Consider the following 16705-nt stretch of genomic DNA (forward strand, 5'->3'; position numbering starts at 1 on the left):
CCTGTGCATTGTTTGGTTGATTGAAAAAGTCCCAAATTTAGAGAAACTAGGTCATCTGAGGACAGAAGTAAAGTTTTGTCATAGATTAAAACTGACTGAGATGGGAAACAAAGGTCTTGGCTACCTTAAGCAAGGAAACCATCACACAGTGAGACTGCATTAAGTGGCATGGTGCATCGTGTGTCCTTGCAACCATGTAGTGCACCCACACAGTAATGCCGTTCATGGTGGAACCAGGCTAGTGCATTCACATGAGTCTTGTATTGCAACTGTGATACCAGAGCATTCCATCATATAGTGCCTAGCACCTTTGCTAGGAGCAGGGGCTTTTGGGGTAACTTCCAGGTATGAGGCACTGCATTGTGGGATAGTTAGAGGCAGTTGTACCATTGTAGCTGCCATGCTAGTTGCTACATGTCCATACTGGGGTGAAGTCATTATAGTCAGCACCAACTCATCTAGATCTGAACTGAAGATCTTGTACCAAGTGTTGCAGCTAACTAACATTGCAGCCGCACCTTGGACAGCCGTTCTGTGTGGCTGCAAGAAGGTACACAAGGGTTGCAAGCTAAGTCAGCTTATTACAATGGTTTCTTGTAATGCTTCATTGCTTTGTGTAGCTGGGCAAAAGTGTAGGGCTAAGTGTAAGAGTGTGGCTTCCCAGTGACCAGTATGAATGCTAGCGTTGTTCAGTAGGTATTCTGGAAGGTTGGACAGGAAACTAGTGAAGTTGCATCTTAAATATAACTTCTCTTGAGTTAGTCAAGTTTAGGGAAGATAGTGACCAAAGAAAGATATAAAATGTGTATTTGGACAGTGTGATGGTTGGTGACAGTTACTGTAAACAAATGTAAGGAAACATCCACAGGAGGGAATATTTAAACCATTCAGAGAGTCATTCATTCTGAATTTGTTACTTCTTTGTAAGTTCTTCAGCTCCAACTCCCTCAAGCCAGAATCTTCCGCTGCTGCCGCTCTTGCAGACTATTCTCCCTCCTGCTTCTGCTTGCACTGGTTCTGATGATCAACGTTTTCGTTGGTCTCCGCTGCATGCTCTCCAGATTGTCCATAGTGTAGTGCCCAAATACTGGAAACAGTACTCCAGCTGATGCTTCACCAGTGCCAAGTACAGCAGGACAATTGCCTCTTGTATCTTACGTATGGTACTCCTGTTAATACACCCAGAATATAAGCCTTTTTTGCAGTTGCATCACATTGTTGACTCATACTCAATTTGAGACCCACTATAACCCCCAGATCCTATTCAGCTCCACAACTGCCTGCCGAGTTATTTCTCACTTTGCATTTGTGCATTTTGATTTTTCCTTCCTAAGTGTAGAACTTTGCACTTGTCTTTATTGAAATTCATTTTACTGATTTCAGACCAATTCTCCAGTTACTTGAATGTTTTGGGATTTCAATATCATTGTGTCCAAATTAAACCCATCTCCCAGGTGCTAGAAACCTCCTACAAACACTGGACATATACTCCAAGCATCTGAAAGCCCTCAGAGTGGTTGGTTTTCAGGTGCCCACCACCTAGAAGCTGCATTGTGTTCTAAGAGGTCAGAAGACACAACAGTTCAGAATCTGTTATAACAGCATTCTAGAAATTGAGTGTGTTAAAACAGGTACTTTAGAGAGCCCGTAGCACCGGAGCTGCACCATTGTAAGCTCTTGGTGTAGCTGGAGCCTCAGTGCTGAACAGCAATAGCTCCAGCCAAAAATTGGACACAAGGTTGAGTTTCCAGAAATAAAGGCACCCCAAAACTTCCTGAAAATGCTGGTTAGGGCTACTAAATGTGGGAAGGCAAAGAGTAAGATGAAATAATGCAGATATATATAGCTATAAATATAAGTACAGTGAAGCCAGTTGGGAGACTCTTCATATCTTGTATCATAATACAAGAACCAGAGGGCACTTAAAAGACAAGACATTTTAAATGGATAAAAGCAAGATGGTTATGCAAGATATAGTTAAGTAGAACTCTTCTCGTGAGCTGGGTAAGGAACAAATTTCTATTTCTTTCCTCTCCATGCCCTTGCACAGACTTGTGATTAATATATATTTCTGACTGTTAAGTTGTCAGATCCCCTTCTTCATCCGCCATAGGTGGCTGCCAGAGGCAGGATGTGAGCCTAGACAGAAAAGTGATCTGACCTGGTGTGGCATCTGCCATATGCCTTAAAGAAAATACAGATGATGTGTCCATGAGAGAAACGTGAAGGTCAGAATCAGGATGACCATACCCATGATCAAAGACAGGCGTGAGTCTCAACAGTCAGGTCCCAAGCATCCACCAAATATTTTAGTGCTTGTTTCCTTTTAAGGCTGTTGGGCTGCTCAAGGTTTGCTTTTAGATATGTTGTGCTGCTTTTTGACTTTTTCATTAATATCATTTTATAACTTATTTGCACTTGCAGCCTCCTTGCCTTGGAAAGCTTAATCTGTCCCACCTCTTGGCTTCTAGTGCCATACCACATAAGCCATACAATGTACTAGCCATCCTTTCCAAGCCGCTCCTGGCTGTGGCTTGTTTCACTTCCTTATTGTTCAGCCTGGTGGCTGGTTGCCCTTGTTGCAGCTAAATCAACGCTGAGTCTCGCTATTGTTACTACTTTGCTTTCTTCCTTTGCCTTTGTAGCTTCAAATACAGAGTTGGACTCAGAGGAGGCAAAGTGAAGGGAATAATTTGAGTGCATGGATAAGGCAGAGAGAAATTCTGCTTCAGACTTTTCTAGAGGAAATGTTGTGGGGGGGCATTTACTGGGGTGGAATTAAGAAAATCACTGATGTGAAAATCCTCCAAGCAAAACTGCCTAATTTGTGAGTTTAGATGAGGGTACTTGGGCAGCCCCTTGTAATTTTGGCTGTGTGTGTGTGTGTGTGTGTGTGTGTGTACACTCACACTCAATATTCATGGACCAGTGATGGTATGTGAAGCTCATCCAGGTGGAGCTGCTTCTGCAGCTGTGCTCAGTCACAACTGTGAGGCATTTCACTCTCAAGAGGTACTGTTCTCGCTTAGCAGTATCCCAGTGCAGGATTCTCTATGGATTTTCAGGGACTACCTTGACCATCTTACTCAAAACACCAACACATCCCTACCTGGCTGTTTATTGTCTTTCTATCTGTTACAGCTATTTCTGTGGTGTAAACTCAGCTGTGATGCTCTTTGTATACTGCACCAATTCTGGAGGGATAGTAGTTGCACTGGAGGGCAGGACCAAACTTTCAAGTGTCCTGAAGTGGGGCTGAAAGCAAAGAGGAAAGCTTTGGGACCAAAAAAATACAAAGCCTTATATACCTCTGCCCCGCTATAAAGCTGTCCTCAGGAGCCAAAAAATCTTACCATGTTATAGGTGAAACCGTGTTATATTGAACTTGCTTTGATTTGCCGGAGCGCGCAGCCCCGCCCCCCAGAGCGCTGCTTTACTGCGTTATATCCGAATTTGTGTTATATCGGGTGGTGTTATATCGAGGTAGAGGTGTATGTAGGAAGAGGAAATAAGCAGTGCAAGTACAAAGCAAGGGGATGTAATTGAGCTGTCACACCCATGGCATTTAAGTTCCTTCTTAACATTTTTTTTAATGCAACCAAGCAGTGTAGCTGCTTCTTGGAAGATGTGAGATCAAAATTGTTTGATTGGGAGGGAAAGCGTCCATGAAAAGGTTTGTCTCTGCCTTCAAGGACTCCACGGTGTGAAAATATTTGAGAACAATTGTACTATGTGCACCTGGTCTTGCCGTGGTAGTTTATTCCATATATTAATTTTTTATGTAATGACCCTTCCATCAAAATTCATTTAGTGCTGGCTTCTGCCCTGGTATTGGAGCCCTGGGAGTAGTTTGGTATTTTGACAAAACATCCTTGCACATGTGTATTCTACACCCCACACCACCCTTAAGAATATTTTGAAGGAATTATACTTGGTCTAGCATCATGGCACTTGGCCTTCGGCTTCAGCAGGGGTTAATGGGGCTCCTGAGTTAGTGATGCCATTGTGTTCAGCAGGACGGGGTAGTTGGTCCTTCTCTTTTCAACCCCGTGGCTCAGTGCTCTGTGTCCATAGCACGCCCAGCTCCTTTTGGCCGAGGTGGCAGATTATTCTCTTTCAGTGAGGTCTTTTCCAGCTCCTGTAAGGTGGTGTGTGTCTAATCTTAAATTCTTGAGATGACTGCAGTTGAGGGGTCTTTGCTGTTTGAACACAAGAATCTGCTCTGTGCACTGCAATGCCTGGCAATGGAAGAATTTTTTTCTTAGCCAAGGAGGGAGCTAACCCAATGCTTTGTCTGTGTGTACACCTTGCCTTTTTCACTGACACCATTTTATTCCCGACTCAGCACCTGAGGTGCATGCTGAGAATTGTGAGTAGTGTAGACCAGTGGTTCTCAGTCTTTCCAGACTACAGTATCTCTTTCAGGAGTCTGATTTGTCATGTACCCCAAGTTTTTAAGTGAGGTGAAACGACTTGCTTACAAAATCAGACATAAAAATACAGAAGTGTCCCAGCACACTGTTACTGAAATTTTGCTTATTTCTCATTTTTACCATATAATTATAAAAATTGTGCTTACATTTCAGTGTATAGTATGCAGAGCAGTATAAACAAGTCATTGTATGAAATTTTAGTTTGTACTTACTTCACTAGTGCTTCTTACGTAGCCTGTTGTAAAACTAGACAAATATCTAGATGAGTTGATGTACTCCCTAGAAGACTTCTGTGTACCCACAGGGGTATGTGTATCTCTGGTTGCGAACCACTGGTGTGGAGGGCCAGTAGTAGGTTGACCTAAAGGGTAATAATGTAACATATTTGCTATTGGTTTGTGTCAAACCTACTTGCACAGCATCTCCAGCACACAGCCAATGCACTCTGTGCTGAGAGCATTGACTAGGGCTCTGCGAGGCTGGGGGAATGGAACGTGTGTCTAGGTGCCTGAATGCAAGTCTCAGGGTAAATACAAATGTAATTGTGCGAGCCTTCTGTATTGACTGTGTATCGTTGAGAGCCCGCCAGGTGGGGTTATTTTATAGTGCATTTTTTCCAGATCTGGACCTTAGCGTCCAAAATATGGGTGTTAGCATGAAAACCTCCAAGCTTAGTTACCAGCTTGGACCTGGTAAAGCTGCCACCAGCCAGGAATCTATACAGTGCCTGGCGCACTGTGGTCTCCCCAAAACCTTCCCTGGGGGACCCCCAGACTCAGATTTCTTGAGTCTCACAACAAAGGGGAATAAACCATTTCCCTCCCCCCCTCCGGGTGTTCCCTCCCTGGATTCCTGGAGAGATATACAGAAGCAAGCTCCGTGAATCTAAACAGAGGGACTCCACCTTCCCTGTTTCCAGTCCTGGAAACACAAGTACTTCCCCCCCCCCCCCCACCCAGAGGGTATGCAAAGTCAGATTAGTAAATCTAACACACAGAGATTTTCCCCCCTGACTTCTTCCTCCCACCAATTCCCTGGTGAGCTGCAGACTCAATTCCCTGGAGTCCCCACTAAAGAAAAAACTCCAACAAGTCTTAAAAAGAAGCTTTATATAAAAAGAAAGAAAAGGACATAAAAATGGTCTTTCTGTATTAAGGTGACAAATACAGGGTCATTTGCTTAAAAGAAAAAAATGAATAGACAGCCTTATTCAAAAAGAATACAATTCAAAACATTCCAGCAACTACACACATGTAAATACAAAAGAAAACAATATAACCTATTATTGTCGTACTATTCTTGTACTTACAACTTGGAAACAGAGATTTGAAAGCCAGGAGATAGAAAGATCACTCTCAGAGCTGAGAGGGTCAGACCCAAGACAAAGAACTCACACACAAACTTCCCTCCACCCAGATTTTAAAGAAGTCTTGTTTCCTGATTGGTGCTCTAATCAGGTGTTTCAGGTTACTGGTGTTACCCCTTTACAGGTAAAAGAACATTAACCCTTAGCTATCTGTTTATGACAACTGTGTATGGTTGAGAGCCCGCCAGGTGGGGTTATTTTATAGTGCAGCCACATCACTGCCTTAGTAGTTTTTGTATGTTATATAATGTATGAAGGAGCCTGAGAGAAGAAGAAACAACTCCAGAAGTCTTATTCTCTGTTCGCTCATTGGAATGACTCTGTGATCTCTGTTGCTGGGAAGAGGTAGGGCTGAAATTCCCCACTGAACTCCTGGCAAGTGGGGATTATAGACTGGAATGAAAGTGGTGGGGAGGGGTGGTTTTTGTTTTTGTTTTTGTTTTTTCCTTTCTTGAGCAGCCCTTTTTGGATCTTGTTCGAGGGCCTGAAACAGTGCAAATGGGTTAAGGCCCAAACTTTGTATTCACATTTTTATTGATGGCCCTTTTTTGTGAATAAGAGGGATTTTTTCCACCATCCCCACCTTGTACTCACACATTCTCAATAACCAGTTGAGTGATGTTTTGTACGATGACACCGTGTAGCATATTGCTGCATTTCCCAGGACACCTGCAACCTAATATTTGAATATTTTGTGTTTATCAGGAAATTGCAGGCCACATGCTTCATTACAGCCTTCTCATTGACCTCCCACACAAGGTAGAGAAGGATTGTGAGATGAGAAGGAGAGGAGCCCACTCTAAGCCACAGTATGAGTGCCACTCTGGTAATGCGCGCAATGGTTTGGACAAGTAACTCCCCCTCTCTGCCTCAGTTTTCCCATCTGTACAATGGGGGTAATGATACTGACCTACCTCACAGGGCTGTTGTGAGGATTGATTAGGTGTTTGTAAAGCACTTGGAAAGTGGACTCACTACAAATGCTGTGGAATTGTTAGATTTTGGTGAAAGAGTGCATGGCCAGGTATTCGTGTTCCCTTGTTCTCAGGCTCTTGGGTAGACTCTGTTGCGGAGCTGCCATTTGCCTGGTGCTAGATGGAACTGACAGTTACTGTCAACTTAATTTTCACAGGTGTCTTTTTTTTCTCAAATCTGCAAATGCAAAGGAAGTGTACAATGACCATTCCCAGTATTATATACAAACAATGCTCTGTGGAAATGTGCCCCTTTTTCACACTTTCCAAAAAGAGAAGCTGATAATATTTCTGTATCAGGATTTTAAGTCCATTTCCGGCTGGAGTAACCTAACCAGAAAACTGTGTTTTGAAGTCATCATTCATACTGTAACAACGTTTTTTAGGTGTCGGTCCAGGAAATAAAAGATTTGCAGGTGTGACCATGTGTAAACAGTATTTATTTATTTCTAGACTGTGAAATAGCTCCATTTCTGACCAGAGCTGTCATCACAGCCACACCCCTTCTGTAGATAAATTGCCAGGGCTACAGCAATTGGCTGAGCAAAGTGAGGCTCTGCACTTCACTCAATGGCAATTCAGTTTGTTTGTCTGTCTAATGTGATAGCGGCCAACATTGAACCCAAACACCTCCAGGATTTCAGGGAATGTTCGAGGCTTCAAATTCACTTTATCTGTTGAAGCTCAGGAAATAGGACATAGTGGGTGTGGCGCACAAAGCACATGCCGTCTGGTTAGCTGACCCAGCAGTTTCAGCCACCTCTGTAGTTGTCTATAGATCAAGGAACTGGGAGGTAGCTGCCTTTAACACCTCCCAATGTAACAATACCCCCCATCTCAGCTCTGCTGATTCTCCTAATTACAGTTTAAAAACGTTGACATCTTGAAAGACTTCTCTCCCAGACAAGAGAGGAAAGAATTAAGCATGGTGGGAAGCCCATGGAAACCCTGGTGTGTGGGGAGGTAGAAATGGGAGAATCTTGCTATAGGGAGAAAGGGGGATGAGAACACAGCCCTGGCCATGGTGTGGAGGAGGGGAAGGCGGGATGGAGGGGACACAGAGCCCCTGACATGAGAGGGGATAGGGAGGGGCTGCAACAGGTTCCTGAAATAAAGGGAGATGAGAGGGTGATGCACAGGGAGCTTGTGGGGTGTGTGTGGAGGGATGCAGGGAGTCTCTGGTGTGTAATATGCTCAACCTACAGGCACAACACAGTGTGTGCCCCTGGTATATAAATGCCAGTATAAAATTGCATTTAGCACCCACCTGCTGCAAGCAGTGAATTAGGACAATGATTGATTTTCTGGGTTTGTGAAAACCACTCTGTACAATGTCTTCCCAGTGGTTCTCAGGTGATGGAAATTGACCTCAGTGGCCAGTGAAGGATTTACACCACATGAGGATCTGGACCCTTAACTTTCGCTCCCAGTCAGTTGAAATTAATCTCAGGATTTAATACAAATAATAGTTCAGTACTAATGCAAAATTATCTGCTAGCTGTTTTTAACAATACAGGTATTGTACTGGCTGACAGTAAACTCCGAATCATGTACATTTAATTCAAAGCTGTATTTATTTTTCAGATGTGATTGTCAGACACCAAGGACAGAAAGTTTAATTGAAACTATCATTCCTTTTACAAAGAAACCAAATTTGAGCTGAGTAGTTGGCATGTGTCTTAATAATGCTTGTTAGACTCAGTTCTCTGCTGGTTTAAAACAGCCTTATATACAGAGGATATAAGTATCTCAAGTTTGTAATTTTAGAATAAGCAAATTATCTAGTAAAACGCTGAGGATGCTGCAGATCTGGCAGGTGCAGGAAGTGATATACTGGTATGAGTACTTTAATACTTTTCCTCCTGAGCAGAAGAGGGAAATGGTTCAGAAGTTACCAGATTTTCTCTATAGCAAAGGCATGTATTCTCCACTTCTCTTTTTAGTGTAATTTATACCTGGGGAGGGAAAAAAAGAGGGAGAAGTAATGAGCAGTGAGTTGGTAATAATGAACATTTAAATACAAAATCCAACTATCCAAGATGCAAAAAAAACCCCATCAAGTTAACATTTACGTTATATTTCACAATGTGTTACTATAAACATTTGAAAGGCTCAGCGTTAAAGAAAACAAGGAGCATATGTAATGTATGGGTGTCCAGTTAATGATAGCAACAGAACACCACCACTGGAGCTGTTGAGCCACAGCTTGGCCCAGGCATTGATCCCTCTGTTCGGGTGGCACAAAGAGGCTGGAAGCATTTTGCAAGGCTTTATAAATATATTTGAATAAAACCTAGTAACTTACACTGGATTTTTTGCAGTCACCAGCACATTTTGCCATTTGAACCGTGTTTTTACTGCTACTTTCACAGGTCCTTGCTTGCATTCCTTCTTGCCTGGAAAGGTAAAGTCCACCAGAACTGAAGCTTTGCACTATTCTTCACTGGTGCAGCTGGTTCCGGGGGAATTGGTGATTACACAGCCCCATATCTGCAATCCTTACGCAGGGGCTGCAGTCTCTATTCTGGTTGGGGAGCTGATAGCTCCCCTGTCACCTGCACATGGGCAGATTTCAACCCCCAACTCCCATGCAGGAACTCTGTGCAAAGCCCACTTAGCTGGGCTGCAGGGAAATTCCCTAAGTGGAGTTTCACTATGACAGAATTAACTAGAAACAGGCTTTTCTGTGCTATTGACACGGGGCATCGTAGCTCAGTGTAACTTCTATGTAAACTATCTCTGTACAAGTCTAGCAGAATTTCATCATATTCTATATTCTTGATTCCTGTTTAAAACAAACCATACCAGAATCTATAGATCATCATATGCCCTACATGATAACATTCCCTATTGCTTTTTAACCTTGTTTTTAAAGGTTGGGGTGTGGCTATAATGCTTCAGGCAGCCCTGGAGATCAAAAGCCCTTTGCTTATCTACAGATCAGATTCAGTAGCTCCTGTGGCTACGCGGCTACCCAGCCAATGCCTCTCAACAGGAGCATCCGAGTGAGTTTGTTAATAGTGGACTTGTGCTCTAGGAGTCTGGCAGAAGTAACCCAGAGGCCGACTTTTAATCCTCTAGACAGTCAACTTTTGCCACACTGCACCATGAACAAAGGGCCATGTTTGAGAGGGCACTAGGAAGTCTCGGATACGGGTGGTTGGACGTGGGCCCACATAATGTAGGGTAGATGCTGGAACCCCAAGTTAAGACCCATGATTCAACAATAACTAACCTGGGGTTGCAAATGAGTGTTGATGCTCAAGCCCTAGGTTAACATTCCCAGGGTCTGCTAACTCAAGGTCTACTAACCCTGGGCTTACACTGCAGTGTAGCTGTAGCCTGAGTGACCTGTCCGAAGTCACACAGCATATGTCCACACTGCAATACGACCTGTGGCTGGCCTGGGTCAGCTGATGCTGGCTCACAGGGCTTGAGGTGTGGAGCTAAAAATGGCATTGTAGACATACCCCTAGGAAGACAGTGGCAGCACTAAGATTGGAACCTAAGTCTCCTATCCTTCAGCCCAGAGCCGCATCTGCACGGCTTATTGGGCAGCAGTGATGTACCGAGAGGTGCAGATAAATGGTTATTAGCTCATGTTTGTAGAGTTTTGAGGTACCATCTTTAAAGAAATACCACTAGGAAAATATGAATCTGTTAATTATATATACACAGTATTATGTTCTTTGCAGCACCAATCTCTGCTTGGGACTGTGCTGAACCAGCACTGTTAAGCCATCTGCCTTGCACATGTACAAGAGGCATGGATTCTCTCAATCAGCAAATGTCTGGCCAATCTAAAACAACAAATATAAATGTGATTGGATGAGAAACTACGATGTGACCAAACAAAATATTAAGTCTACAGCTAATAAATTCAGTGGGCATGTGGTAAGGGTATTATTTTCTTGTAAAATACCATGATTTTGCACACTGTATATTGCTCTACCAAAGTGTTAGGAATAGTTTAATTTTTTTTTTTTATTCTCTGATTGCCTCCCAATGTTATCCTTACGGGGTCTCTGAGCTCTTTTTGTGTGTGTTTCTTTTCACCTTTTAAGTTAGGTAAAGAAAACATAACTCAGCTTCTCTGGTTGCCTGATGAAACTGCATAAGAAATACATACAAATAGAAGACTGTCCTTAAAGTTCTACGTCCACTTACATGCTTTACTGGCTTGGAATGTTACAGCAAGACCAATCAAATTATTGCTGTTTTCTGGGTGGGACTGTTAGGTGTTCGGAGCCCCTTCTGCGCCTTCTCCCATGCTAAGAAAGCCCCAATTCTGTAAAGAGAACCATATGAGATTACCCTCCTGCACCTGTGCGGAGCTCCCACTGGAGTCAGTGGGAATGACTGTGCTAAATAAACTTGTTGTCAGTAGGGGGCTAGGTAGAGGCAGGGATCTACCCATGCAGCAATCTTTGAGGGCTTGAGGCTTCAGTGGTCAATGCAGAGTATGGAAATAACTCTTGCAGTTTCAAAACACCACACAAGGGGCTTAGCCAAATGATTTCCCTAGACTTATTAAACAACTTGAGCATGGAGAGGAAGTCTGTCTCCTTAGCTATCTGTCCCCTTGAATGAAAAAGTTAAATGAATGCATAATGTCCTGTTTTAAACTCTTAGTATATGTGTGTGTGCACTTCACAAGAGACCTGTTTAGCACAGAACTTAGATTCCAAAAGTTCAGAGTTGTATAGAGGTGCATATTACAGTGGGTCGGGAATCACTGTTTCTATTCCCTCCCCCCACATGACAGACTGCAAGTTTCAGGGTTTTTGGGGGGTGAGGGAACCAAATATTTTAGTTGAAAGTGAAATTTCTCTCCCTCATACACTCTCCCACACACTTTTGAAGAAACCTTTCACTCTCTCTTACTCCTGTATGTTTGACAAAATCTCATCTTTTTCATCCCCCAAAATGTCAATCAGCTCTCATAGCTATTGTGGTGCCTTGCATGTCCCTGTGTAATTCAACTGCAGCATTTGGAAAGAAACGTGCAATTCACCTCATATTCTTTGTTGTTATGGCAACATTTCCCTGGTTCTGAAAAAGAAACATGTTCAGCCTTTAAATAATGTTGGTGGTGCTGAATTTTAGCAGGCTGCTATATTTTCAGTAGTATTTATTCTTCTTTATTAACATCATTACTGGTTATTGCTTTTGGGCACTCACAAGGCTATTACGCTTTCTAATCAACATCGGGCTGGGTTTTTTCAATCAAGTTGACAATTTCCCATTTCAATCCCAAAACCACATTTAGCAAATATTGAAAACTGGACACATACCACAATAAAAAAATTTGCAGCAGGAATCATCAGGTCTGTGTTTTACCAGCCTCACTCCTGCTTTCCATGAGGATGGGCTTGGACAGGTCAGAGGTGAACATACAACAGTATTGGACTCATGGCAGATACGGCTATGACAGCTTGTAGCCAGGTAGCTACTTGCTGGGGGTTAAAAACAGAAAGAAAGATACCTAGTCAGTTGCAACTCTAGAAATTTTGTGCAATCCAGAAAATACCTGAATACTCTGATTTTTTTTATCCCATTGAGCTGTAGCAAGCTGTTTAAAAATGAATGCATTGAAGTCATTGGCAAAACACTCATTGACTTCAACAGGGTCACAGTTTCACCTACTTTTGCCTGAAGACTGACTGACATCAGTCACTCTGCCAGTAACCGAGATCTACTCACCTATTCCCAAAGCTCTAACTACAGCCCAGTGTCTTCTCTTATTGCCTATTTTCTTACTCAGACAAATCTTAGTCATATACAAAAGAAACGATCCTCACAATAACATACCGTGGTCAAGAGTCTGCTGTCAGCCAAACATCTGCAATGGTGCTGGACAGGTGTAACTAGGAGCTGAATCTGGCTCTGATGATTGTTTAATGGAGCGTACATACCACAGGTTGCCATTCATCTGAATCCTTCTGCTTGGCTTCAGAACCTCATCATTTACGTAACAATCAGATTGATCATGCTCAGTACAGATACCTTCATACAGTCTTTCAGGACAACCACTCCATCAACTGGGCTATCGTACATCACAGCTCCTATCCCTCTCTGATAAAGAGCAGCAAGAGCTGTTGCAGGCTTTCACATTGTACTCAAAGACCTTACCCTTTTCACAAGCCTGGTCTGTTAAGTAGTAACAATGAGCAATAGTTTCACTCTTTCAAATATTTATTTGATTAGGTGTTTCATTTGGCTCTTGTTCCCTACGTCAAGGCATTATGCAGCTTGTCCATGGGAAATGAGAAATGTTGGGCTTTTTAACTATTGTTTTAGCAAAAAAATTTGAAGATTACTATATCTATATAATATCTACAGTGCTGTAAGCAGAGCATAAGAAAGATGAAGAATTTACGTGCGAAAATAACAGCAAAGCAATGTAGACAAGCAAAAGCAACGCCCACATTCACAAATTCCCCAGACAAGTGGTTAGATATTGTTCAGAAATGCTATTATGCACTCTCCATGTCTCCTGGAATTCTTGTCAAGAAGTGCAGAATTTCTTCACAGTGCTAAAAAGTACAACTAAAATTGCCAGTTTTATTTCCCTTACATCCCCATGAAGCCTAACTGTGCAAGTCTAATGGTGGCCACTAAAATCTGTATAAAGACTAGACAACCTTATTTTTTAAATAGCATGTAAAGCTGAGAAAAATGATACTATGAGACAACACTGTTCAGGCTATAAACAGCAAATGTAAAGAGAATTATTGCCGAGTCCTGTTCAGCTTAACTCCTGGGAGATGTCAATGGGACAGCTCTGGTTTAGGGACTGCACAGTGGAACCCATAAGCAAAACCATTTTTGGTCAGATTGTGACTCCCCACCCCACCCCCGCCACACCTGCATGCGAAAGGTCTTCTACACATGGGTCTCCTCTCCCCCGTGTGGAAGGGGGCTCAGGTGCCTCTGTGAGGATGAGTGAGCCGAGCACAGTTTTCTTTTACAAACTTTTCTGTAATAAATAATATGAATACGACATTTGTTTCTGTATGAGGTTCTTCAACCTCAATGGTGTCGGGCTGATAAACTAGTTCTGGGAAAACAAATCAGTAATGGAGGTGACTATTTTATGATGGCATTGTAGAGATTTTTTTTTTAAACTGAAGATACATGCCTCATCTATCTATCTAGCTAGTCGTTAGTTACTAAAATCCAAAACAAACACCACCGTTGAACAGGGTAGAGAGTTGATACACCATAATTCTGATTGTAGCCATTAACAGCAGAAGGTGGTCTATTGTTTGAGATATTTGCAGGAACAATCGCCTAGCAGTTGCCTTACTGGCCAGTAGGTGATGCTGTTGTTCCATGACAATGTTGAAAACACATTTTCTTGTAAGGAAGAAGAGTTTTAAAACAAAAGTTTGGAAATCAGTTGGTCAGGCTTTTAGCTCTTTTATTAAATGATTTGAACCTCATTAAACAATAAGATATATATGTATATATAAACATATCACATGGCCCAAATTCAATTAAAATATATTTTTCATTTACATTGGATGCCATGTATTGTCAAGTATATAATAGTGCAACATTATTGTTATATTAGTGCTCAATTATCCTGATCAGGCTCACTACTACACATGGGTATGTCACTGTCTCGCTCTCTGTTTTGCGCACGTGGACCCCCCCCTTTTTAATCTATTTTTCAGTTACAATTATTCTCATGAAAAATAATGACATCAAATACTTCTAAAGGAAGAAATGAGGTTTTGGCCATTGATATACCTTTATATAGCTTACATTTCTCATGAGACTGTTGCTAAAAGTATAACATTTTAAGTTAGATCACATGCAGATGGCCCCCCCCTCCCTAAGTGGAGTATAACTTGTGCTGGATCACAGCAGGTATTTTCATTTGCTGAGATACGATGCTACATACAGCTACTAAAGCTGAAAAGCAGTAACAATGCACTGCTCAGCATATTATACAAATAGCGATTGGTCCTGCTTTGAGCAGGGGGTTGGACTAGGGTCCTTCCAACCCTGATATTTTATGATTCTGCTAATTCTACAGCAGTTCAATTAGTTTCTTTTTTTACTTTGTGTTTCTGTTTGACTTCTAGTTTATTAGCTAAATTTTTTTACCCTAAAAGTTGGATTCTACCAGAAAATACTTTCCCACGTAATAGGGAAGTGAGCATACAAATCTAAAAGTCTTGGCAAGTTAATGATCTGTCATCTACCAACGATGGTAATGTTACACAGGGAAAAGCCTTTTGATAATTGGGGCTAGATTTTACTATGGAGTTGGTTAGCTAATGTAGGCCTATGGGGCCATGTTTTCAAAAGTGCCTCCAAGAGTGCAGGGCCCAATTCCCATTGACCTTTTAAATATTATTAATCATCATTAGGGGCTGATACATCATAAATTCACCAATGCTCAGTGGGAGCTGAGGGACTAATTCCTTAGGTGCTTTTGAAAATTCCACACGGAGGGGTGGGGCGGGGAAATTGCAGGGGGATAGATGGAGCAAGGAGCATCTTTTTTCTTGCACCCCCACAGAATTACTGGAATTCAATAGTGGTTTGATTACTCAGGGAATGCAGGGGCTGACTTTAGTACCTGTTATCTCCAAAGAAGGAGCTGCCCCATTATGAACCAGCCAACACCACAGGACATGTCAGAGCACTGTTGCAAGGGTGGCTCATGGGCCACATTCCTCCTGTTGTTCCAGAAGCATCGTGTCTATCTGAGCCATGATACCTCCCAGCGCTATCAGAGGGGCAGTGGACCTCTGATTACTCCCAACCTTCAAAGCACAGCCAAGCCCATAAACTATTGCCTTTTTCTATGCTGGCACACAAAGGAGGCCTCACTTTAGGACATGACATCAATTCCCAGGAACTTGGAAATGCCTCATATCACCTCCAGTATTTTCTGGCTGGACATAAAACTGGTGTCCGCATTGTTTTTGAGTGATTCACAGAGCCCTTTGGATTTTATATACATATATATATATTTTCCATTTGTCATACTGATGTTTGCTATATGTGCCACTACACAATAAAGTAAATGTCAGGTGTTTCAAGAGTTAATTAAATGTTCAACTAGCCTTATTAAATACAAAGAAATGAACCAGCATTATCTTGCACAGGGTCCAACATAGGTATGAGCAGCTGACCTCTTACGCTTCGGTGCAGTACAGTACTTAGACCATATTTCTCACTTGATACATCCAATATGGCAAGAAACATCTGCATCACACTATTCTACATTCTGAGCACCCAAATGGGCCAGTTGCTACTAGTGATACAAGAAGAGGACAGTTTGGCGTGTGGTTGTAATGACACCTATAAATGACTCCAAGCCGCCCTATATATATTATGCATCCTACTTCTTTAGTGTATCTGATTTTTCATATGATCATGTATGGCAAGACAGGAACCATGTATAAAATCAAACAGGACAATTATTTATTTTCTTTGTCCATTCATGAACAAAACAAAAGGCTTTGTTTGTGTAACTTTTATTTTGTCTTTTGTTAAAAAAATATATCAAGGTGATGTTTGAATATTTAAAAAGGAAACAAAAGGTTTTACAAGACGTGTTGCCAGCAAGAATAGTTGTTTATCCCCCAAAGCCCTAGCTTAGATATTAGAGCAGTGGGCTTAAAATTGCTTCTATGTATGGGGGCAGGCTTCGGGAAATACTTACAATAGAATAAGAAAATTGATAGTGTATATAATTAGCTTCCCCATCTGCTCTCTTAGCACCAGAGCCACCTGAAGTCAGTGACTGACTGCCATTGACTTCAGTGGGTTTTGGACCAGGCCCTTACTGTTCTGGCATTTTAATGCCTGCACAGTGTGAAATTTGAAAAGACATACAGTAGGGTTAGATAGAACTCAAGAGTTTACTAGGGGGAAATAACTGACAAGATCAGGCTAATTTGGGAGTGAGG

At 42.1% G+C, this 16705-nt stretch overlaps 1 long non-coding RNA gene across 1 annotated transcript; it reads right to left on the reverse strand.

The window, feature by feature from the left end:
• Nucleotides 1-8345: 8345 nt before the first annotated feature.
• Nucleotides 8346-13404, reverse strand: LOC127042914 (uncharacterized). Its single transcript, XR_007772101.1, has 3 exons — nucleotides 12068-13404; nucleotides 10941-11061; nucleotides 8346-8728 (listed from the first exon to the last, which is right to left on the reverse strand). It is a non-coding gene; the product is annotated as an uncharacterized LOC127042914 (long non-coding RNA).
• Nucleotides 13405-16705: the final 3301 nt, after the last annotated feature.

This window comes from Gopherus flavomarginatus, chromosome 1 (genome assembly GCF_025201925.1).
Source record: "Gopherus flavomarginatus isolate rGopFla2 chromosome 1, rGopFla2.mat.asm, whole genome shotgun sequence".
Lineage (NCBI taxonomy): Eukaryota > Metazoa > Chordata > Testudines > Testudinidae > Gopherus > Gopherus flavomarginatus.